The sequence below is a fragment of the Cryptomeria japonica genome, chromosome 9, assembly GCF_030272615.1.
Source record: "Cryptomeria japonica chromosome 9, Sugi_1.0, whole genome shotgun sequence".
Classification (NCBI taxonomy): Eukaryota; Viridiplantae; Streptophyta; class Pinopsida; order Cupressales; family Cupressaceae; genus Cryptomeria; species Cryptomeria japonica.
In genome coordinates, this window is record NC_081413.1 from 363,915,278 (window position 1) to 363,942,629 (window position 27,352).

A 27,352-nucleotide genomic window follows, 5' to 3' on the forward strand; every position below is an offset into this window, starting at 1 on the left:
TTACAATTGAGGAAGGGCACAATGACAAATAACAACTGACAAAAAATGGATAAAAGATAAAAGCATTTATTTTTAAAACAAAGACAGCTCCATGAAAATCGAAGTCATGGGTAATAAATGATGCAAATCGGGTCCATAGACCTGATTTGCATCCTTAGGTGCATTTGAGGTCTATGGACCCGATTTACACCTAAGCTGGCAAGGTAAGTGTAGTCTTGGGTTTAGAACATGATTTGACACTTTAAAACAAAATAAAATAAACTTAAAAGAAAGAAACTAAAGACCTTTAAAGGAAAATACTTAAACGAAAAAATAATTAAGGACCAAATCAATAGGTAGATTTTTTATTAATTTCATCTCTATTTATGTACTTAAAATATATAGGCCACAATTGGACAAAAAATGTGGGGGATTATTATATCTTTCAGATTTGAAAGCCAAATCTGAAATAATGATAATAGTTGGCTCTAAGTAGGGAGTTGTTTTGAATCATCCTTTGAAATGATTAAGAGTGATAAAATCCCAAAACTCTAAGTGCCTTCATCTGCTCCATTGGGCAACAAAGTCAAGCAACAAAAAGACTTGATAGACTCAAAACTTAAGGACTTAAAATAAAGAACTATTTAGAAGATGTTATGTACGAATTTCATTGAGTTAAAAATTTGAGATGTTGTCCACTGTGTGACAATGAGAAAGGGGTCCCATCATTGTTTGCAAGAAAATAGCTTCCTTCTCCACAAATTTGATGAATGGTGAATGGCCCTATCCATAAGGAATCAAATTTGCCATACATTCCTTTAGGTTCATGTCTCTTATCCCAGAGTAGGACAAGATCTCCAACCTTAAATTTTCATTGCCTTTCTTTTTTATTAAAAAGAGCTTTGACCTGATTTTGATGCTCTAAAATATGATCCACCACTTGCACATGCTTCTCTTCAAGTTTCGAAAGGAACATGATGTGTTTATCCAAGGAGATATCATATGTTTCATCTTCTACTGCATTAGCCAATTTCAAAGCAGATAGCTCCAAGGTAATTGGAATCTCTGCATGTACACCATAAAAAAGCTGAAATAAAGACATGCTAATAGCTCTCTTAGGGTTAATTCGATCCTCTCACAAAGCATCAAACAATGCCTTATGCCATAGTCGTTGATTTTCATCAACTAACTTTTTGATAATATTACTAAGTTTTTGTTACTAGATTCTACCTAATTGTTCCCCTATGAGTAGCAATTTGATGAATGAGGAAAAATAATGTGATACTCAAAACAAAATTGAGTTATCTCATATGATGAAAAATAAGTAGCATTATCAGCTACTATCTTAATAGGTACACCAAACCTGCACACAATGTTATCTTTGATAAAATTGTATACTACCTCAGATGTAGCTTGCTTAACTGGTATTGCCTCCACCCACCTGGTGAAATAATTTTTCCGTAAGAACAAAGTGATAACCAGCACAAGAATGAGGATTAACTAGACTAATAAAGTCAATGCCCCATTGCTGGAAAGGTTCCTCAATCAACACTAGCTTAAGAGAAGATGTTGCAAGCTTGGGTTTGCCAACAAACTATTGACATAAATCACATTTGTGAACCCAATCATATGCATCTTGAAAGAGGGTAGACCAATAATACTTCACTCATAGAATTTTATGAGTGGTCACCGGAGCTGAGAAATGGCCACCACATGTCAAATTATGGAATGATTCCAACAACTTAACTTGTTGAGATTTCTCTACGCACCTCAAGAATGTCCCATACATGATCCTTTTATATAAACTATTATTCCAAAGGACATAATTTCTATATTTGAACTTTAAATTCCTCTTTTATTTGTATTTGAGATTATCAGGGCACTCACCATATGTGAGAAAGTAAGCAATATTTGTATACCACTCATTTGTAGTGTTGATAAATAATATTGTGGGAACATGTTGAGATTCCTTATCAAGATTAACTACTTCTTCAGGCTTGTACTCTAGTATCAACTGACACAAACCTTTTCCCCAAACCAATTTTGTGTGCTAGAGTTCTATGTCATACTCCTGGATTTTTGATATCCAATTTCCCCTCTTTGTCCCAAAATCTTATTGTGTCAAAATTGATTTGACTATAGTGTCTAGAACTAAACATATGACATGAGAATTCAAAATAGAGAAATGTAAATGCTTAACTACCTTGATGACATCAAAAGCATATTTATGCATATGTGAATACTTGAGTTCATGAGATTTAAGGGGAAAACTCATGAATGCTATTGGTGATTCTATTCCTTCTGAATTCTTTTGAACTAGAATTGCAGAGAGTGTATGATCGGAAGCATAACTATACATTATGAAATATTTTGTATGATCAAGACATACCAATACTAAAGAATCAGCAATTGCTTATGTTATTTCTTCAAAAGACACTTTACCTTTTGGAATCCAATGAAAAGAAGACTTTCTTTTTGTCATATTCACGATATGATGAGTTTTTTTAACAAAATTTGGAACAAACCTTCTCAAGAAGTTAATCTTACCAGAAAAGAACTGTACAATATTCTTACCCATTTGTAGCGTTAAAATTTCAATTTCTTTGACCCTATCTAGATCAATTTTAATACCTTAGACATTATATGCCCAAGAAGCTTTCCCTCTATTACCAAAATAGATTTCTTGGGATTCAAGGAAATTTCATGTTTGTGACATTTTTTAACACATCGTCAAGATGAAAAAGATTATTTTCATCATCCTTTGAAAAGATAATTAAATCATCTAAATATACAATGAGATACCTTTCAATGATACCTTGGAAAGCTATGTCCATAGCCCTCTAATATGTTGCACCAACATTTATCAACCCAAAAGGAATCCTCTGATAAGAAAAGGTGCCCCAAGAAGTTGTAAAGGCAATCTTATGTTGATCCTCCTCACTAACTTCAATCCGATTGCAGCCCGAGGAACCATCAAGCATATAAAACATTTGAGAGCCAGTTATCGTTTGTAAGACTTTATCCATAACTGGAAGAGGTTAGTTATCTTTCAATGATACCTGATTCAAATTACAAAAATCCACAAATGTATGAATTTCACCATTCTTCTTCCACACAAGCATGATATTAGAAATCCAACTAGAATTATGAGTTGGGAATATAATCCTTCTATTCAGCATTTTTTTATTTCAAAAAGGATAGTACCCGATATCTTGGGATTATATTGCCTTTGCTTTTGTTTGAAAGGCACTACTCCTGACTTGAGGAGAATGTCATGATGTATCTCCTTCAGCTAGGAAGACTTAAGGTCATCATATTAGTAAGCCAATACATCAATGTATTGGCATAACAAATTAATAAAGTTGCCCCTCTCCTCTGGAGTACAACTATTGCCAATATTCACATATTTTGGATCATCATCTGATCCAAGGTTGTACTTTTCATATCCCATTATTGAATCTGAAGTTGCCTATTATTGCTTTTTCATGTAATGGTCATGCTTGTCAAACAAATTCTTAAGTGACACCAGACCTTTTGGGATTTTGTTGCCTTTCAGTTGTAGGATTTCACCATCTTGCAAAGAATCATTGCCTGCAACTGATTCAAAAAAATTACTGCCTTCAAAGTACAAGTTATTGAAATTGTCACTAGTTTCCAAAAAAATTATGATTTGTTTGTCATCATTAAAAATCTGCCAATGATCTCAATTATCCAAAACACTTGGCTTGTAAACTATCTCTATTGTGTACTTATCTTGACAAAAATCCTTATGACGAACTAAAAGCATGGAAGATTGTGCAAGAGAATCTGCCCTATCATAAAATTCTCTAGAAACTACTGAAATATTGAAAGCATCAAAATACTCAATATTATCTCATACCAAATTTTGGTAGTGCTTCAACCTATCATTTCTAGTTTGGTAAATATTCCTGACTTGGCATACCACCAAATCATCATCTCCTTATGCATGAAGGATTTTGATACCTTGCTTGCATGCAATGTCAATTACCAACAATAACGACACATATTCAACTGTATCATTGGTGTTTGCAAATTGTAACTTAAAAGAGTATGGAAAAACTTCACCTAATGGAGAAATTAGAACAACTCCTACACCAGAGCTATTTGAAGTATAGCTACCATCAAATTCCAAAGTCCATACTTGATTTGAGTCACTTGAATTGGCAACTTTTGAGATTGAAGCCTCATCACTTGAAAAAATTTATTTGAAATCATCAATTGACAAACTCTCATTATCTATGTCATTTGAAGAACTTGAATCTTCCTTTTTTTTGCAAGAAATAAGTACCCAAGACAGATGACTCAAAAATAATTTGAGCCTTAAGATCATTCATTTTTACCACTGGGTACTTTACTTCCTTTTCTGGAAGCAACTTCTACATTTCACCCTTTACAAATATTGTTTCCTCAAACCAATCCATATTGATCTCACCACCAATATCTTTGCAAAAATTCCTTCCTAGAAGCATTCCATAGGAAGCTAGAACATTAGCCACATAAACGGTCATTTTAACTCTGTTGTCTGGGAAAGAAGCAAAGGTAAATTGAGCATCTTTGGCTTGACCGATTAAAGGCACTTTTTGTTTTCCATTGAAAAACATTTACCAAATTTTTTGGTAAGGGTAAGACCTAAGGCATTAGCTACCTTAGCCGACATGACATTGTCAAAGGCCTCAGAGTCAATAACACAGTTGCTAAGTTTATATCCATTAATGAGAAGGAAGATGTAAAAAGGTTCTATCCTACATAGAATTGAGGTTGGAAATACAACTAAGTTATTTTGGGAATAGAGAGGAACTTGGGGTATTTATTTTTCCTTGACAAATTTGGTCAGTCTATCAAATCGGTCAAGGTTAGCTTGCAAGTATTTTACTTCTGACATTTGAATCTTGCTTTTCTTGGCATGATCTATGATGTCAAAAGTTTGATACGACAGTGCTGAAGAGGATGGTAAAACATCACTTTCTGGCTTAGAAGCAACTAGTAAAGTCTTAGACACAGTAGGAGGAAGGTTTGAAGTACTTGCTTCTTTACTTGCTATGGGGTCCTTAGGCAAGTTGGGCAAAGGAGTTCCTCTTTTTGCAAGAGTAATAAGAAATTGTGGAGTATCCTTTGCCTTCACAACTTGTCATTTGATTGTTGGTCAGACTATTTTTGTGTTTAAGAATGAGTGACTATTGCAAAGGAATCGCTCTGATTTACTTCTTTAGGCTCCTGGTACTACACAAACTAGATGCTAGAGTCACTAGTTAACTCACCTTCCTCTTTTTGAAAGGAGATAACAATATATTTTAAAGGAGGTTTGTCCATAGTATCCTCTCCTTTCTCTATCTCATGGTATCCCATAGAGGCATTAATTGGAGGTTCTTCAAGAGAAAGTGTCTCTGGAGGTGGGGGTAACTTGATATGACTTCTAGCTACATAACTAGAAGCATTATTTGGGTAGGTCCTTCTTGAAATATTCTTATATGGGGTGTTGGAACCTTCAATGATTTCCTAGGTAATCATGATGTCTTGAATTATTTTCCCACTAGTGTCCTACGAAAATAAAAATTATATACATGCATAAGCTGAGTCACATGAGTATAGATAATCCAATGTGTTTTCTAGCCTGAAATCATAGAGCACAATACAAAAATCCACGTACATAAATCAACCTTGAGATACAGATAGACCTCATACAAAAAAAAAATCATGTTCTTGTTGAAAATCCTTATCCATCAGCTAATATATTTAGTACTCGGCTCCATTTCTCTAGAAATGCCCATTTATCATCCTAGAAAACCACCATACATCACAATTCTCAATTACCTCCATTTCGCGGAATCATATCTTTGTTATGCCAAGCTTCTTGTGAAACAAAGAAAAGGGAATTGAAGTAAATTAAATATCACTATTTTGCAAGACTAAAATCATGTTATACCAAGCACCTAGGGAAACAACGAAAAAGAGACATGAGGCACATTAAATGTCACTTTTTCACCAAACTCGAATCTCATTAATCTGAGTGTCTTACGAAACAACGAAGAAGGAAACAAAGTCTATATGAATTTTGCTATTTCGTGGGACTCATACCCCATCATATTAAATAATCCACAAAACAACGATTAAAGTTGTGACATCATCATTTCGTGGGTCCCGCAATATGTTATATTTGGCATACAACAAAATAGCAATAAATAAGACAAGCTCATAAAATGTGGCGTTATTTCACCAGTGAAAAATTATAAGAACTTTAGAGGGGCGCAATATAGCAATAACTCAATAAAATATTGCTATCTCACAAGGAAGACATAAATAACAAGAAATTGTGTTGTGTTATAGCGATAATGGTATAAAATGGTTTCGCTATATCATGGGAACCAAAATAATAGAGGAGGTGTTGTGACACATCGATAAGTGTTGTCACTATTTCGCAGCAACAAAGCAGGATTAATGAAACATATTTATGATATGGCGAAAACAATTAGCCAAGACGAGTTGGTGATGACATCATCATTATTATGAAAGGGGTGGGAAAGTTCTTAATCACATGAAGGAATTAAATGCAAAAAAGACCCCAAAGGTCACCATTAATAGTTGATTTTCAGCTCAAAATTTGCATTCCAAGCTTAAGAATTGTGCGAGTTGAGCTCTGCAGTGAGAAGTAATGAGCCAGAATCGTGTGTGATATTCACAAGTACCCATTTTCTTCTTCAAGCTACTATATTTGCATGTTTTTGAATTTTGAGTAAGGAGAACAAAAAAATGCCTAAGAGAAAAGGAGAAATTGGGGAGGGAGAAAACTCTAAAAACAATGAGGGTCGTGATAAAAAACCTAGGGTCACAAACCCGACCAAAAGGCCTCTACAGAAGTCATTGTTAGATGCATTACCCGGCTCGGCATACACGAGAGCCAAGAATATGTTTAAAGATAAAATGGAGGGTTGTAGAGATGCTTTAATTCCTATTTCAAGGAGGGACTTGTTTTGGTATTTTTATAAGAATAAGGATGGAAAGATTCCTGTGTCGAATCCTTGGACTTATGATGTTACAAAGTTGATTGTGCCAAATCTTTTTGTGGATACTTAGTTGATTCAGCTTTTGGCAGACAACTACCACCATGTTACTAGAATGGTTAGGATGCCAAATGGAAACCCTTTGTTGGTGATTACAAAATCTACCATTGTTGACTGCTTTATGCTCAATAAACAATCCCTAACTAAAGTTGACCTTGAGTAGTTTGAGATGGACTATAATAGGTTGCATAAGACATTTAGGAAGGATGAACTCCCATCCTACAAGAGAAAGGGCATTAACAATAAGCCTACGATAATACAAAGCAGTGAGCCCATCCTGGTTGAAGATTTCCTTGGATACTTTCAAAAAACTTACTTTTCCTTGTGTTAGATACTAAGAGAAGATGCCAAGGCCAAGATAGGTGTGTCACTAATATACATGGTGATGAGGATATAGAATTCTGAGGTGAACCTTGAATTCAATTTCACCTCTGAGATTGAAAGGAAGATACATGAACATTTGTTGGCCTAGAAGGAGAAGAAGAACAATAATTTCCACCATTATTCCATGTTGTGTTATTTGATCTTGTTTCAAAACAAGCAAGCCTTTTCTCAAAGGATAAAATTGGGATTAGTTGATGAGAAGGGAAACGGTCTACCAATGCAGTTCTTTTGTTGTCACTATTTTTGGTGTTTTTAATCATCTAGTTGAAAGAATACCACTTGATATAAGAAGAGTATTGAGGCCATTGGCCTATGACCCTAAAAAGAGTCATACTCGTAACTTTGCAAATTAGTTTTACATGGGTGAGAATACCACCATTAGGGTATATGGGTACCCCAAACACCTCATTTATTACCCATGTTTGTATCAGACAAACTTGCTTTCCTGGAATTCGTATGAAAAATGTTGTGGATAGAAAAGGAATTGATTGCACCACGGATAAAGGGGACATTTATGCCTCACCATGTCACATTTGTAGGTTTTTCCATTGGTTCAATATGTTAGAAAGAGTGCAGAATTATATAAAAACCATTTATTTGTTAAAATATGGTAAAGAAAGAATGTGTAACCCTGAGAACCACATTGGTTCTACTATTAAGTTTGTTTCACATGAGATACTAACAGAAGAAGACCTGATTAAAGAGATCATGCAGAGGAAGAAAAATGACACATTGTACAAAGGATAGAAGAAGAAAAGAAGAAGAGGGATCCTACTTTCCTTGGATTTCATAATGAAGAAGTTAATGAATTAAGGAGAATTGAGTTATGTTTGGAACACTTCAAGAGAATATATGATAAATCCACAGGTAGTGGATCTCCACCAAAGCAGGCTAAGGTTCCTTTCAAAAAACCCCAGAGGATTGTCATTCATAATGTTTCAAATGATGAATCCACACAGGAGGTTACTCTTGTTTCTTTCCCTGCCAAACAACAACTAGTGAATGATCTAGACCCCTTGGTGCCTTATGATGAATTTGAAGGAGAGGATGATACTGATGAGGTTGTTAGTGCATTGAAACCACTAATAAGAGACGAAATAGCAAATCAATCACAAATGGATCCACCCAGGTATGAAGAAGAAACCCATGGATATGAAGCCCAAATGACAGAAGGAGCTTGTTAATACTATTGATGAAAGAGTGAACATGACCATGAGATACTTGTACGATGATAAATTTATTCATACAACAGAGTTTAAATATTTCTGGTTAAAACTGAAAATGAAAGAATTTGAGGAAAAAAAGTAGATGAATCTCATGGGTGTAGATGAGTCTAAGCATGATGAAGTCATTGCTCAAACTTATAAGGAGATAAGATTTGATGATGTGCATATCACTCCTAAGGAAGCCAAGGAAGTTGTCCTAAAAAAAAATGTGCTAATTATTCCAGGAATGATTGTGAAACAAATGTTTTTATTAGATCAGGTCAGACAAAAGGAAGATCCCTTGTTAATAGAAAAATTTGATTCAAATGAAGGAGTAAGTGGTATGGGGTATAACCCCAAGACTAAAGTACTAGCTGCATGAATGAGCTCTAAAAGCACCAATAAACCAAAACTAGTAGATTTGGTGAAGGAAACACAAGGGACAACAATTTTGAAAACCATGAAAGATACCTCTCCATTAGAGGTGGCCACTTTGACTATACATTCTGCAATATTCACCAGAGATGCAGTAAAACAAATGCAAGAAAAGATAGTTGAGTTGGAAACAGGTCAAAAGGATATGAATGACAAGATAAATAGGTTGTGTGTTGAAAATTCCATGTTAAGGGAAAAGGCAAAGAAACAACCTAATAACCAAAGTAAGGTTATTATTTTCCATAAACATGCCCCCTCCAAACCAATAGATAGAACATGAGATAGTAGAGAATGGGATGAAGAGAAGAAAAAATTTGTCAAAAAAATGGCAACTAACATACATTACTATGGTTACTTTATGTAGAGTAACTCAAAGAAATCCTGATGTTTCTCCTAAGATAAAGGAAACTGAGTCAATAGTGCATACAATCATTGAGGAACTCAAGAATGTCACAAATGAAGAACACAAAGTGAAACCCAAAATTGATTCCTTCCATACATTTCAACACTGGAGCATCCCTCTCACCATGGATAAAGATAAACATCTTAGGGATTTCAATGATTGGAAGAGTGACTTTAGCCAGATGGTGCATAGAATCATTGCACATATGGAGTCCAAAGAGATACCAGTGTTTAGTGCTTTAATGTGTTTCAAGACAGGATTATTACTCTAGATATTGGTTATGCCAGATTTGTTGCAAAAGGGAGAACTTTAACAAATAAGAAATGGAAGGATCACATAACAAACATACCCGTCATCCTAAATTATCAATGGCCCGGTTTTTATGAAGTATACTAGTGGGAGTCCACACATCTAAAGGATCCAAAGAATTATGAACACAGGATGATAGTCGGTGAATGTGAAGGTCACCCAAATGAAAGTATAACCTTGCCAGATCCAAGGATGATGAGTTGTTACTCATATGGTCATGATAATGGGCTACTTGCATTCATCGACTTTACTTATCTCTAACATCATGTTTCACTTTCTTCCATGTTGTTACATTTGCTAATGCAAGATTTCAAATGTTTTTAGTTATATAAAATTAGTTATGAAAAGGTACTTTGTAACGGTCTGAAGCTTGTTGCTTCTCCCATTTTGTATATAAGGGAGTAACCAAGACCAGAAAAAGAAAAGATAGGAAATATATGGAGAATAGGAGAATACTGCAAAATTTTGTACCTCATTACAATGATATAATACAAGAATCTAAAGTTTTTGGCCCAATTGTTTGTTCATTATTGAAGATAACATATTATGTGACTTCCTCCAATTTGCTTTTCCTTACATGTTTCAATCAAATTACTAAGGGTAATTCTGATGTATCAAAGTAGCCATTACTATTTTGTGTGATTTGATTGATTGTATTCTATCAGGAAAAATTAAATTCCATTTGGTTAAATTATAGCGGTTCAAAAGAAGTAATTGGATTAACAAGAAGAATCACATGATATCACATTCTTACATGTTTATATAAGATATAAACAATGTAAATGCCAAGTAACTTGAATGATACTCAGAAACTAGATTAAATGACTGCAACCCTGAATGAGGCACAGGTTAGAATTATCTTAAACAATTTTTGTTGAAGTTTTTTTTATTTTTTATTTTTAAGAGGATAAAGTAGGAGTAGGAGTAATAAGGTATAAACCATTCACTCAAAATGTGCTACACTAGGTGAACCAAAAACAAAGATCAGAACGGAATTAGTAATATGTTATATGTGAGGTATACCCACCTGGGTTTTGCAGAGCCTGAAGAACGGAAGATATCTCTCACTTGGAGAATCTTGTTCATTGGCCAAGTCAGTTGGAAAAGTTGATCATAGAACCTAGCACACTCTTAGGGTTTTCCAATTTGTTGATTTGGGAACCAACATGGGGAAGAGAAGGGTGTTTGTGGAATTTGTTTCTTTACTACCAATACTTCATTTGCAAGCCTTTGTAACATGGGGTCAGTAATACTTGTAGAGGAAAAACTTACTTTTGATTTATTTGGATCCTTCTTGATCTTTCTGGCAAGGATAAGATGATCTTCCACCTCCACAGCCTGAGCTTATGTTTTTGTCAAATCTGTCGGAGGTGTTCTTCTTAATACAAAACTAACTTCTGACAATTGGGAATTGATAAAGAAAAACTTAATATTCTCCTTAGTTGGCTAACAAGTAGTTGGAATTCTATTTTTCAACTTATTGAACTTTTCCACAAAATTCCTCATGGGCTCATGTGGTTCCTTTCTCATTGAAGTTAGTTGAGCTAAGGGAGCATGTGCATCTTCTACCAATTTAAACTATGCTTCAAAATTAATTTAAGGGTATCTCACTTGGTAATAGTTTATGGTGCCAAATGGTAGAACCAATTTGTTGTAGCGCCTTGTAGTGTCTCAATGAAAAGTCGAATTCAAACATCTTTGTGTTCGAGACCAAGAATTCCACATGCAATGTAAAAAGATGCAATGTGTTCATTCGGGTGTTTCTTTTCATCATCAAAGAACTTAGGAATATTCTTTCGTGACCCTTGCAGAAGTGGATGAAGAGGTGGAGTCAAATTAAGGGAACCAAAATTGTGTCCCCATGATCCTTGTGCAACCATTATCACTGGTTGTATAGGTTGATATGGAGTTACAAATTGTTGTACTTGTGGAATAACCAAAGACCTTGGTGCACGTGAAGCCTCACATGGAATAGGAGATCTTTGAATGGTAGGTGGAAAACTCCTTGTTCTTTGAAGAGAAGAACTAGCATGCACAGGTAAATAACAAAATGATGTTTTTGTTTAGAAGTTCAAAAATTGTATCAACAACACCGTGATTTCTTCTTCCTCGCATCTAACTTCAATTTGCCAGAGTAAGAACTTAAAGTACAAGTACAAAACAGAAATAATATGGACCAATGGGAAAACACAGAAGAAATTGTAACCTAAATGCTAACCACCTAGTTGGCTACTCATTTCCTCAGCAAAGTTGCCAAAAAAATGGGGTTAAAATTTTGTAAACTCAAGGAGGTTTACAAAATGTGGGTTTTCACCACAAATATGAAAGACAATATCTCTCAAAAGGCAAGATACAATGTCTACTAATTATAAGGCAAGGCTCCCCCTTTCTACTACAATATATATCTAATATTATTCTACCTACTAACTTTACACTAATCCAGGACCACACAATTACTTCACACCCTTTTTTCAAAGTATTTTCTTAGTTCTCTATCTAGAATGGATTTTTTTCTTAAGATTGAAAACAATTCTCACTTGCAGTTATTCAAAAATCTAAACTAATTGGAAGCAAATTTTCTTTAAGAGTACAAAGCCTCTCGTTTCTTCCTTTTCTAAAATTGATTTATGGGATGAGAAAGTAGTAATGATGCTAAAAGTCTTCTCTTTACTATTGTCCTATCAACTTCTTTATAAATAAATATTTTAAACAGTACTTTTTCAAATAACAAATGAAGCACAAAGTATTTATGTTGCTACTTGAATACGATCAATGAACTTTTTGAAAAGATAATAAAATAAAGCTCAAAGTCTTTAACTTATTATCTACGCACTATTCTACTTCCAAATCCACAAAGTAACACAAAGTCTACTTAGCAAATTCAAACTACTCTTCAATATGTCACACAAGTCAGAGTGCTCAACTCAAACTCTCTAAGAATATACGACATAAATGACATAAGCACATCTAAATTATAAACAAAGATGATTTCAACACAAAGTTTGAGAGCCAAAATTTGTCTTCTTCTTATTTTAATTGAGCTTGCAAAATCACAATTTCAACACAAAATCTCACTTTGCTTTTCACTTTGGCAAAGTTTTGTTGCATCAAATATAAGTTACTAATTACAAAGAGCATCCTCGTATATATAGATGAGGTGAAATGAGAAAAAATAGAAAATTTGCAACTAAATAAGACTAAGTCAAAGAAAGAGTTCAATTTGACTTTGGACATATGCACTCCTAAATGCAAAACTATCATGTAAAATGACACTTGAAATGTCATTGAAACTACAAAATGACACTAGTCTAAGAATGCATAAAAATGACTCAGTTGATGGAGCTCCATTTTGTGTCTCATTATCTTCATCTTTCTTTAGAAATTCATCATACTTTTGAAGAGAATCTTGGATCTTTGCATCATCAAGTTCATCTTCATAGCCGGAGATAAATTGTATTCGGGTAACTAAATTCTCCAATAGAGTGCATTCTCTCTTGGATTTCTTCAAGAGAGATTACAAATTATCCAAAATGGACTGAATTTCTATCTACTTATCAAGTGAGGAAAGTGAGAAATCACTTATGCCTAATGCATCCTGAATGAACAAACTAAAAAACCCGAATAACTGAATCTAGGGGCAATAGATTATTTTATTAATTGAACATTTTACAAGTAAATTTTGTGACCTTGGCTAAAATTTCTTTGATAGTTTTTTCACTTGTCTTTCTATCCTTTTTTGATATCCTCAACGAACTCCTCCAGAACTTCCATTCTATGTTTAAGAAGTTCCTTATGTTGCACATAGAATTTTCTAGATGGAACAATATCGTTGTCAACTAGAACATCCAAAGGGAAATCTCTCAACTTGAACTAGGCTTAAAATTTCTTCTCATGTGTGTCAATCCCATTTATTAAAGCATCAAGTATTGTATCAAATTTGGATTCAACACTTTTGAATGTTTCCAATCAACCTGATTTATGAAGTTAGAAGATGTGTTTCCTGACTTTGTATTATGTCCATCCACTCACCTATTGTGGTGCCCCTTGACGTGAGTCTCTCAGCTTTCTTGATGGCTTCTTTTTCAATAGATGAAGTTACTAGCTCAACTATCTCAGTAGACAGCGGTTTTTTATTAAAACATTTGTAAGCAATTCTACTTGAGTGTTGAGTCTATCTTTCTTAACCTTCTCCTCATCATATCTAACAATGAGGGATTGGAAGGCCTCTTGAAGATCCTTCTTGGCACTTTCATGGGTTTGTTTGCCAATACATACTCTTCTTACAGTGTAATCCCCTATTTCAACTTCATGCACATTCTTATCCAAAGGGATTTATGCAACTTCAACATATTTATTTCTAGTCTGGTCAATTTTCACTCTTAAGATAGTTTTGGCCTTCTTGGTAGTCATTCGCTTAACAACAATGAATTTACCAAAATCAAATTCATTAGGAGAAATTGCCCATTTCTTTCTTTTGGGAGTATTTGAGACTAACCATGTGAAAGTGTAGAAACATTCACAAAACCAGAAACCAATGCTTGAGAAGCAATCCCTTGACCCTAAGCAATAGTTTCCACTATAGGTGAAGTAGAGGTTGTAAAAACAACAGCTGGGGGATTTTCAATAGATGACTCATTGGGCTTTGTACCAGTTTTTACCAAGAATTTATCAAAATCATCTAATATGTTAAAGGTTACTTCTCATAGGGAGGAGAAAACATTAATAATTTAATCTTGAGGAGTTTCTAGTGCAAACATTTTTAGACACATGGATAACATTACTAGGAGTAGTTCCAATCATTATTGACGCAACAATAGACCCAAATGACACAGAGGTAGGAATACAAACCTGTGAAGATGATGTAATTGTTACCAGATCAACTACTTGGGAAATTTGTTCTTGAATCCTTTTTGGCTCTCCATCCTTTGAAGTTTCTGGAAAGCTTTCTTCATCAAATTATTCCTCTTCCTCTTCACAATGTTCTTCCTCTATAGGTTGATCCTCGTTTTGATTTTCATCATTAACTACTTCATTGTTTAAATTAGGTGGCTCATAATTTAAGTGTTCCCCTAGAACTTCTAGCTCCTCCTCCTGAGTACTCGGAGTAGATGGTTAGACTTGCTCCTTTCCTTTACCTTTTCCCGCCATAAATTTGAATCTAGGAGCAGCAGTTGAGGCATTGGGGTCTTGCTTGTTCTTTATCCTCAATTCTGATTTCTTCTCAATAGGTCCTGCAATGTCTTCTTCTGAACCTGTAGTGATCTCTTTAAGTTGAATGCCTTTTGAGGAAAGCCACACATTAGCATTTGCAAGAATCTTTTGAAACCAAGTTTTTATAGAAACAACTTCCATTTGCGACCATTGGATTAAAGCAATTGGAGCACTTTCAATTTTCTTTGCCTCATATACAAGCTCAAGAATATTGCCATCATCATGAAGATCTTCAGGTACATCATCCAAATTGAAATTAATTATTTGCTCCTTGGTAAGACGACATTATTCAAATTTTCTAATCTTGCTCTTTGTTCTACAGTCTATCTAAATATCCTCAATCCTATCTAGGCATCAGCATAGGATATTTTCAACTTGTTTTTCATACTTCAATAATCAAAATCCTTCTAAGCCCTAAAAAATCTCATTGTAACTCTTCTCATCTCTTCATCCATGGCTCTAGATTTGAAAACAAAATTTATTGAATATCTGCCAATGGACAAAGAGAATTTGGATCCTGGCCTATGTGAACTTGATTGTCTCTCATGAACATATATCATTTATCGTGCTAACTCCATCAAGATAATTTTATTGTATGGATAACTAGGAAGCATGAACGATTGGTCATCAAAACAACCAACTCTCAGGTAAGTGAAGGTAGGAAATTGGAGGAACATGCATCCATACTTATTGACCATTTCCCAAGCTTGATCTAAAACTCTTTTATCTTCTAAAATTTTGTCAAACAAATAAAAGAAGTGACCAAAGAAAGCATTTTTTATTCTAATTTTGAAATGATATTGACTTTGCTTAAAAGTTTATTGTGGGTAGTACTTCTAGACATGAACAAACCTTCTATCACCTTTTGTTGACAAACCTGGAAAATTTCTCATTGTAGCTGCAGCATATACCAAGTATGAAGTCAAATAGAACTTCAGGCTGGTAGGAACTTTGGTAAGCTGGTCACAAAGTGCATCACTTATTTGTCTTCCCCAGAAGATCCTCTTGTTATTTTATCTTATAGAATGAATGTATTGATTCATCCATTCATAGTACGTATCTGAAGTTGGAAAATCATTTACCCTTCTAAGAAGAGTGATTAGGTCATTCACTTCTTCTATTAAATCACTCTTGTGAATAGTCTTGGTCCATCTGGCAATGGTTGACCTAGGAGTTTTCAACCAATTGTCATTAATGTTCTTCATACGCCTGTCAGAATTCTTCTCATAATAAACTTCAACTGATTCAATATCTAGGTTGGCAAAAGAATCAATATCTAGACACTTGAACAATGTATCAAAGAAATCTTCATGCAAAACCAACACCTTATTCCCATCAGCATCTTTGACACTTGTACTATCTAGATCAACACGATTTGCCACTACAAGTATGAATTTAGGATTCTGAACTAACATGGGAAAGGGTGCAACTTGATGTATACCACTATTGATAGTGGTTTTCATCAAATAGTAGTTTGGAGGATTCTCGACCCTTTTGAGAAACTCTTCCAGATCTACGTGACCAATTTTGTATCCCTAATATGCTCAATATTAGAGGCCATTGAGGATTATGGAAAGGTAGGATGAGGATCTTACTTTTTAAACTTCATATTCCTCTAACATGGAGAAGGTGAAGTCATCTCATAGACACTGTAACATATTTGAGAAAAACCTCCAAATTAGCCCCAAACATCTTCATGAAAAACATCTTCAAGAATGCTAAAAAGATCTTGTCTTCAAAAGTCCTCCATAGATAAAGATTTCTTCATCATGCTTTGAAGATTTGTAAGTAATCAATTGTATCACATATTTTTACACTTAGAAAACATTCCAAGTGTAGTTGTCAATCATATCTATGGGCCTGATTTACACCTAGGATTGAATCATGGAAAGTTCAGTGCAAATCAAGTCTACAGACCCAATTGGCACCTTACAAAGGTAAGTTGATTCTAAGTGTAAGTCAGGTCCATGGATCTGACATACACATCAAATATTGCAAGTAACCATGGTATAGGCCAGTTTCATGAACCCAACTTACACAAGGGAAAAGATAAAAGCAGTGTCATCCAGGTTCAAAGGCCCAGATGATACCAATATCTTGGTGTAGTTCGGGTCTGTGGACTCAGACAACACCAAGGCAGTGTATTAACTGCAACATGGGTTTTATGGTGTTGTTCGGGTTTGTAGGCTTGAACAACATTATTTTCAATGGAGTTCGAGTCTACAGACCCAAACAATACCAAAGGTGGTTGGTGTGAAGATTCAAAAATCCATGAATCACAATCATGATGTCATCTAGATCCTTGGATCCTTGGATCTGAGCGGTACCATGGCTATAGTTCCATATACGAGTTAAAATTTAAATCCCTAAACATAATAGTAGAGGAACAAAGGGAAGAACATACCTGTTACAATACAAGCAAGGTAAATGTCCTTGAGAAGCTTGCAAATGCAAACTAGAGGCAGGCGATTACAATGAAGGAAGGACACAATGACAAATAACAACTAATAAAAAATGGATAAAAGATAAAACCGTTTGTTTGGCTCCATGAAAATTGAGGTCATGGGTAATAAATGATGTAAATCGTGTCTATAGCCTTGATTTTCATCCTTAGGTGTATTTTGGGTCTATGGACTCGACTTACACCTAAGCTGGGAAAGCAAGTGTAGGGTCAGGTTCAGAACCCGATTTGACACTTTAAAATAAAATAAAATTAACTTAAAAGAAAGAAACTAAAGGCCTTTAAAGGAAAAGACTTAAATGAAAAATAACTAAGGACCAAATCAATAGGGAGATTTTGGATGAAAATCATCTCTATTTATGTACTTAAAATATATAGGCCACAATTGGAGAAAAATTATCTAAAATTATCATATCTTTCAGATTTGGAAGCCAAATCTAAAAGCATGATAATAGTGATGCACATCCATCTAGGTTCCCCTAGGTGCACCACTCACATAATAATAAAATAATACAATTTACATAACATCATGCAAGGTGTACAACACCTAATTTCCCAATATGTAACGATTATAGTGAAGATGCTAAAAATAAATAGAAACAATAGAAAGAGCTAGGACCCCCATCATCAACCTTAGACATTGCTAGGCCATGTACAAGTTGACCTCTTGTCAACCACTTTAGCATGAATTTGGGATTATTATTTGGGAATATCTTTTTCCTCCTAATAAAGAACTTGGGAGATATTATTTATAAAATTCTCAAAAAGAGAAGGGGTATTCCCCCATAGAGGTCCCATCAATGTGCAATGAATTAAAGGTTTGCTAAATGTTTTGTAAATTTGAATAACAATTTTGATGGGCAAGGAGTTCATGGCTTAATGGTGCAGTCACGGTAGGGCTAACCTCAAAGAGAAAAGTTTGGACCATGCAGAAAGAGTTACACAACAGGAACAACTCAATGTGATGGAGGCAATGCAGAAACAGACTGAATTATATCATGAAAATCAATTACAAACTGTCGACAACATGCGGGCTTACAAGATTCGTCTCACAGGCCTGATTACAAACATGTTCAATTACAATATATGGGCTCAAGAAAGAATGTGAGCCAACTCCGAACCTCCTAACCTTCAGATTTATCTTCTATGTTTTGATCACTGCCTTCTACATGCTTGATTGCATTGATTTCTATGATCAAGAATGATCCGTGTCGGCCCAAGATGAAACAAATGCCAATTAGCAAGATGTAACGTGTAAAAGAACAAGGTCGGCCTCCGCCAAAGAGATCCTTTTGAAAAACCCATAGAATGAAGTGCGGACCCAAGGGAAGGTTGGCCACACGCCAAGGAACATTGGAAACAACAAACTGAAGCTCCGCAAGCTACAGAAAAGATCCGAAAGATTCGCCAATAACAAATAGGTCCAAGCGGTTCCAATGTTCCAAGACAAAAAACTGCCCCAAATTTTAGAAGTGATAACTTGCCGCAAAAAGATCCAAACGTCTCACAGATATAGGATAAGGTAGATGAACATATCCACGAACAAAATCCAACTCCACAAGATCCGGTGAGAAAATGCAAAGAAACATAGAAAGAAATGTTGAAACTGCAAAACAGGAAACAAATTGAAAAGAAAATGTTTTTCATTGATGCAAGATTGCCAAGCACCAAGGATGCTCCTACATCACTTAAGGTTATCCTCTAGACTAGCATATGAAAAATAGTTCATAGTGTAATTTGATTTTTGCACATGCTTGCAACTTAGCAAAGGAAGTACACCAAAGTGTACATCTAAGGGTTTGAAATCTATGATGGTTAAAATCAACTCAAGCACCACATGAAAGAGTCAAGACTCTAGAAAATATATGTATTAGATCCTTATTAAGAGGCACTCCCTTATTCTTGCTTAGTTACTCCTACCCTCATGACAAAGCTAGTCAAGTTATAGAGTTTAGATAAGCAACCTGAATTAGAACTTCATGGATGGTAGCGGAGTTGTTGTGACCTATTGCTTTTTCTTAGTGAGGTTGAATGGGATGAAAATGAATGGCTTGGTTGTTTTTTATTCAACAAAAGCAAGCAAAATCAAAATTTAAATAAATATGTATAAAAAGAACATACTTCACAGGTTTATCCATAGCACATGGATCTTGAATTGACATCATTTTAGATCATGGTCCCTACATAAGATATGTCTCATAAATCAAATAAAGTGAAAGGGGGAGGCTAACATGATACATTTACCCAAATCAGTAATCTCTAATCAACCATCTTTGAGAAGAATTTGTGCCTACACACTCAATAAAACATTAGGTGAACCTACTCCATAAAAAATTATCAAAACACAACATATACATCCAACATGATACAATATCAAATAAAATAATATCAATAAAATGCATCAACTAAAAACCATTCTAAAGCAAAGTGATCCAAATGTCACAAACAACAAAATTAATAATCACAGTCATAATGTTGAACTAGAACATATTCAAATCACATATAACATATTTAGTGAAAATAGTGAAGTTAAGACACTGTAATAGTCCAAATATATGAAGTCACAACACTTGCATCCCATAATATACATAGGCAAGCGCAAAATTCCCATACAAAACATCATCAATAAAGTACGTTGATGGTAACAAAAATAACCATTGTTAAGTACAATATTAATACTAAAATAGAATTGAACAACCTAAAAAACACAAATGATTGAGGAATCACATCAAATGTATGATATTGGTTGAGCTCTATGTGACTAAAACACCTTTATGAATGTTGTAATGAAATATTGATTGTATAAATTTTGTCTTATATTGTATGCACCGTACCTTATATATGCCTTGTACTTTTGTTCCTTGTATGTTTTGCAAGTGCACTTGAGTAGATATGTTAATAGATGCATTAGTGTGATAATGATAATGCCAACATGTGATATAGAAATTATTCATATTTTGATAATTTATTTAGCTTATAAATTGGATTATAAATCTATGGTACGTGCTAAATTAACAAAAAATACAATTAAAACATTTATTTATAATTTATACTTTTGGTTTATTGGTTGAATACTTTGATTGTCAAAGTGATTATTATGGATGAAAGAAACTTCCTCTAACTAGTGACAACTAGACCTTGAATGGATTAACTTGCAAATCCAAGTTGAACACCTTGATATTTGTATATTATAGTTTGTATAAAGACAACTTTTACATAAGTGGCAAGTTGTCTTATGGCCTATATTGTATGTATTATAATTATTAATGAGGGTCTATTGTATACTTGAATATGTAGGCTCTTATGTACATATGTTAGTTCTAAATCTATGAAATTTCCTTAATTGATTTTAAAAATTATTTTATGTGTAGTATAATATGTGTTGTAATTATTGATTCAATGAAAAAACATTTAGTATTTCTTTTTTGGAATTATTAAACTATATCACCTAACAACATTGGATCTTTACATTATTGAAAATGGAAATACAATACTACATAATAAAGAGATAATGAATTGGAAAACAAAATATAAAACAATGTGGTAGATAAAAATGTTCTTTTATGAGCAAGAACAAAGCGAAACCAAATGGGTTACATGAAACCATTTGTAGAATGGTAAAAAGCAACCTCTTCTAATGAATTGAGAATCTAATTGTGATAATAAATAGCCTAAAAACCTTTTCAAAACATTATCAAAGATCCATGGTTCAGGTGGTTAGGAACAATCATATAGTGAAAAATATAGCACAAATTGATTAATATGCATTGGTTTCATATAGTCTTCCTCAATAAGAATACCCTCTCTAGCAAGTGGAGATATTGTGCCTCTTTTAGAAGGTATCTAGAAAAGTCATATGGCTTAAGCACATTTGTAGGAGTAGTAATTGCAACATATTTGATTTGATCCTCTTCACTTTTGTCTTCAACATATATGACCCTAAACTCAATTCATGTATCATCTTCGAAAAAACGATGAGGTTGTCTTTAAGGAATTTTCCATCACTCATTTTTGAATATTTTGATCTAAAATGGATATTAGTTATGCATCTTGCATGAGAACAACTCTTTATCATCTTCATTTATTGATCCTTCATCTAACTAGCCCTAAAATAAAAAAAATTGAGAGATCACTAAAGCCTAAATCTTCAAGCACTAGATCATTATCAAAATATACATGTTGAAAAATGTCATCTTATGATGACAAATTTCATCATTTATTACCTCATAGTGGTGTTCCTTGCACAAACTAAGTCTCGTTGGCCTTATAAAAGATATTGGCTTTAATAAATATTCTCTTAAGATTGGAGGAACAATTATACTCCTTACTACCTGTCATGCAACTATTATCTCTTGTTGCTTGGGTAGAAGCATGAATATGATTCTTTAAATAACATTTCATTTTCTTTGATCAGCCATCCTTTTTTAATATCTTGATAAGAGAGACACACTTCACTGACACACATGAATACTATTGAAGACAAGTCAAATCTCTAGAGGAAATACAAAATCCTCCACTAAAATCTCCACTTTCAAGGTATAGCAAAAAGTAATCAAGGATTGGTAAAGAGTCCTTCAAAATGAGTGCTTCTAAAGATGAATTATATTCAAGAAGAAAATATTCTTCTTAATTTAATTGTGATGCTTATTTAATATTTTGAATAAAAATATTACTTTTGGTAACAAAGTTATTATATTCAAGTGGTATCATCTAAGATTTGAACTATTGTTGCTTATGGAGACTACTAAAATTTAAACTAAAAATATGGAAAGAGAAAAATATCTTTCTCTTCTTTGATTACATGTATTACAAGCTTGTAAAAAAACCTTTCAAATGAAGAAAACAAGCAACATGATTCATCTTCTTCTCTATCACAACTAAATGCTTCTTGCTTGATGTTTAGAATTGGAACACAACTTTACTCCCTAGATGTTAATTTAATTTCATCCTCTTCAAAGAATATATGCCATTCTTGTGTCATGTTAAGCTCTTCTACCATTAACAACCCCTCTTTTAGCTTTAAAGAACTTGAGAAAATTAGGTGAAATTTCTATCTATTGGATAGTATTGTTCTAGTTATAATTCCTACTTATGTGAACATGACATTATTTAATATATAATTATGAAAAGTATTTCTTACATTATAAGGTTCATATTGGATATATCCCATAATAGAGAAACCATGAGGTTCATCTAAATGTGTTCAAGTTCACCTAAAGATATGATTTTTATTTAAATTTTCCCATATTTGTTTGAATCTTTGCATTTCGTGACTTCTACTTTGAATGTTGATCAATTTTATGAAATATACAATATGTACAAAAAAGTAGTGTATACTACTTGTCTTGTTGGAGAAATGGTTACATGAGATCTATCACTAATATAATTAATGAAGAAATCATTTTTGCATTAACGATATAGACATTGTTGAAATGATAAGACATTCAAAGGAATCGATGTCCTTATTGAATATTTCTATATATTTCTTGAAGTGATCATATGATCCTCCAATTCAATTGAATGTTTCTTCAACATCCTTCAATTTGGTCGTACTAGTTATCTTGAAAAAGAAAGCAACTTTTGAAGATAAAGCATTTATGAAGTAACTTACAAGAATCTCAAAATATAATATATAGTGTCAATAATCCTACTAATCAAACGATTGAATATTGCAAATAACTTCCTTGTAGGTTCTCTATCATCTTTCTTAGAATTTAAAATTTGTACATATAACTTATGACTATCTTTCTCTATTTTCAAACAAGCAAGAAACTTCACACGCATTGATTCTAAACTCGTAATACAACTAATAGAAAGACAATGTACTCAATCAACTACTTTTCTGTATAATGTTTCCACAAGTAAGCAAACCACACAATTATAAATTGCATTCAAAATTCCACATGCAATGGTGAAGGTTAAAATATGTTCATCTAAATTTTGTTTTTCATCATTAAACTTTAAAGATTTTTTATGGATCCCTAAGGAAGCTCATGGTTCCCTATTAATATCAAATCATTAATCTAATTACCCCATAGCAACAATGGAGGCATATGATTGTTGTTGGTGTGGTTACCCTCTTGATTACAATTGCTCATGATGATTCTTCTTTTGAAACTAAAAAATATTTCTATAAACTCGAGAACCTTGAAGTCAAATTTAAATGTCTCAACAAATAAGATGGCGGTCATATCATTTCTCTATCAAAGATTGCAAAAAAAACCATTCATGTTTTAATTTACATATTCAATACAACATGGAACAAAATAGGTGCAATGGAATTGTTCTTCAAATTAAAAAGGGAAGCTCCTTGTAAAACAAAAACTAACATATTATGAACAATATATATACAAATATTATTCATAGTTTTAACAATGGTTTTAGGATTGTTCACATACATGATGAACAAAAGTAACTGTGTTTCTTTTAAATTTTCCTAAGGCAAAACATTGACACACTCTCCAATGCTAGCCAAACAAATTATGTTTTTTAATTGAAAAAACCTTGAAACTACATGTTTATGTTGTTCAACTGAAAACAAAAATCGAACAATGCACATGCACATAAAGATTGAATAGCTTACACAAATGCTTTGGTAAATTAATTGATGAGATCGATACAAAACCACAATCATTAACGTTGAGCGAATATGTAATAAAAATCACACCCTTAGTGTAATGCCCCGCCAGGAAACCCCGGAGGGATTAAGCCAAAACACAAGAATAGAGTGCAATTTTTATTTTTTTTTAAAGTTACAACACATAAGATGCAACAAGATATCAAAGATTCAGATTACATAGCGGAAGACATCAACTAACGCCTAAAGAGTTTCCCAACGAGATTACTTAAATTTCACAATTCACTTAACTCACACGATTAATCCAATAAGCTGATTATCTTAATAACGAGATAATTCATATTCAGGATAATATCTTTCAAAAGATGGAAGTGTAAATTACAAAAAGGATTCATGCATTAAGATCTATTCGAATCTTCATTCAAGCTTTCCATTTAAAATTACAAGCCATACATCTAATATCCTAACACACTAGAATTCCATCATAAACATAAGAGATCTATTCCAGCATACTTCATTTCCTTAACAACAACTGAGTATATTTCATTACTCTAAGATACATTCATTCATACTCCGACTTATTGCATTTCAAAAGACGATTGCATACTAGCATTTACGCTAAATCTCATCTAAACTACTTAAGCATTCGGCCAACATGGCATTCAAGAAGGGACTGAATATAAGCATTTAAAGTTAATTCCATTTATCCACTTAACCATTCTAGCATAAGCTAATCATACGTGATAAAGCTGAATAAAGGAAACATAAGAGAATACATCACATAACACCATAATGATCTCGGAGTTCACCCCTAAAGGGCTACATCTCTGGGTCTGCTCAACTGCAAGACCCCTCTGATAAATAATAAAGTTAGGAATACAAGAGGTTACACCATTACAATCCGGCCATCAAGGCGAAACATAAACAATATACAAACAACCGCATCGGTCAATTAATACATAAATGATCCTTGAAAAGAACAGGATCCAGCTGAACATAATCAAAGCTAAAACAAAGGTCCAGAAGAGCATCCATAAAACTGAGTCATCACCACCCAAGGTCTAACATGAAACCGATACTCACAAGGGCATAAACAAAGGGACGACCCACAAAGGTACTCTTAACCGGACAAAACGACAACACACTAGCGAACGTAGGGACAAGTGTCATCACACAACCTGGTATGGTTACCATGGCAAGTCTTCATAGGTCCCGGCCCCATACACTGGGTTACCCTGGCAACCTAATCCGAGCTTCCGGCCCATCCAAGCCTCATGTGGACCCACACATCCTCTCGTGAAGACAAGGATGGTGGTTTGCCATTTCAGGCCTTCTCACAGCATGTCGAGTCTATGTTAGCACTCGTCCCATGTGTGAGGCACAATTATCTTACTTAGAGATTACATTCTAATCTACTTAGGTTATCACTTATTAGACTCACTTTCGACGGGTTACCTAGCAGCCACTTTGGGCGCGGCCCCCAATCGAAAGCCACTTTCCCATACGACACTAGACTAAACTCAGACGAACTCAAAACCAAGGACTAGACATGGTCAGACGAACGGAGTTCAAGAAGAGAGAAACAATCATCTGGTCAAACACGACTCAAAAGATGAACACTTACTGACGGTACTCTAACTAGAGACCTGACAACTAAGGTCAACCACGAATCATCATTCGACACCCACACAAGGGATATGACCAACTACGACAACACCACAATACAACAGTCAACTCGGAATCGAGGACTGAAACAGGTACCCCAATCATTCCATACGACAGGGTCCTATCAAAACAAGCACGACTTGCCATTTCATAATTAAAAGCGAATACAGCAATAAAACTCGCAAAGGCAATGAACAGATAAGACAATATTCAACAGATGCAATCTTTCCGAATTGGTCTAAACATTAAACGTCGATCAAGTTTTCTACAAGATCCAAATCAGATTACAGTTATCTACCTCATCAAGGGATAAGTTGTTCTTGGTTTTCTAACTCTTGAAGGTTCAAAGCATCGAACAGACATATAAAGCCATAAAGAGTTTTTTTTTTTTTTTTAAACCAAATTCATATTAATAAAACTCAGACAACCATTAATCAATTAAACAAGGTATTTAATCTCCAATCAAAACGTCATTAACATACTGGTCTAAAACCGACCTCTACAATTTCGTATTATTTCTCAAGCCCAGATGCATTATACGGATTACGGAAATAAAAATGTAGAAAGAGAATCTAAATGGAGATAATCCTTTCCAATGCATATCGTTTAAATTCAAATACTCAACGATAAATATTTCACTTACTTCTCAATTACTCAAATGATATGTTCTACGATAATATTTAACATCATCAATTAGTAATTATAACATATTTCAACAGTTTTCCAATAACATAATATTCTATTTCGTTTTTAAACAATACTACCTCAATTAGCCAACTTCCCTAATCAACTAGAAGGTAAGATATCAATTTATTAGCCAAGATCAATCATAGAATAATCGACAATATTAAATTACAATATTACAGTTGTAGAACTTAATTAGAAAGAGGGCAAAAGTCACGAAATGAAGTTGAATAACAATTAACCTATAAACTCCATTATAGAATTAATCAATATCCAACTGACATTTATCGTGATATTGCCACCCTATTCATAATTAAGGACTAATTTCCACTTAACAATAAAAATAACATTTAACATAATATAAGCATTTTTTTTTTGAATACTAAAACAAAATGCATTAAAAAAAAACATCTTTAAAAACTAATTAAAAAAAACATTTTAACAAGGGCTAGGGCGGGTCGTGCCCTAACCCTAGCTGCAGGCGCGGGGAACACTCGTGGGCGGCGCTCACGGTGGTGCCCGCAGGTGCCGCGGCGCCCTGCGGCCACCGCGGCCCCTACGGCCACCGCCGCGAGCCGCAGCCGCTGCAGATTGCAAGCAAAGGTAAGGGGCGAGCGAGGGAGGGGAGGAGGAGCGGGTGGAGCTCCGCTCCCCGCCCTCCAACCCCAAGCAACAGTTCGTTTTTTTTTAATTAAAAACTCGCCCAGTTCGGTGAAACAAGGAAACGCACAGACCGAACTAAAATAACGCCCAGTTCCATATTAAAAATAAATAAATGTTTTCATTTTCCTTTTAAACACAGTTCGAACAACTAAAAACAAAACGCCCATTACAGAGCTTGCTAATGAAGTTCGATTCAATATAAATTCGGTTTAAACAAACTGAGATTGATATCACATTTTCTTGATGGGTTTCTCATTTTTTTACAAACATCCAAGGGTTTCAAACGCCCAAGAGAAT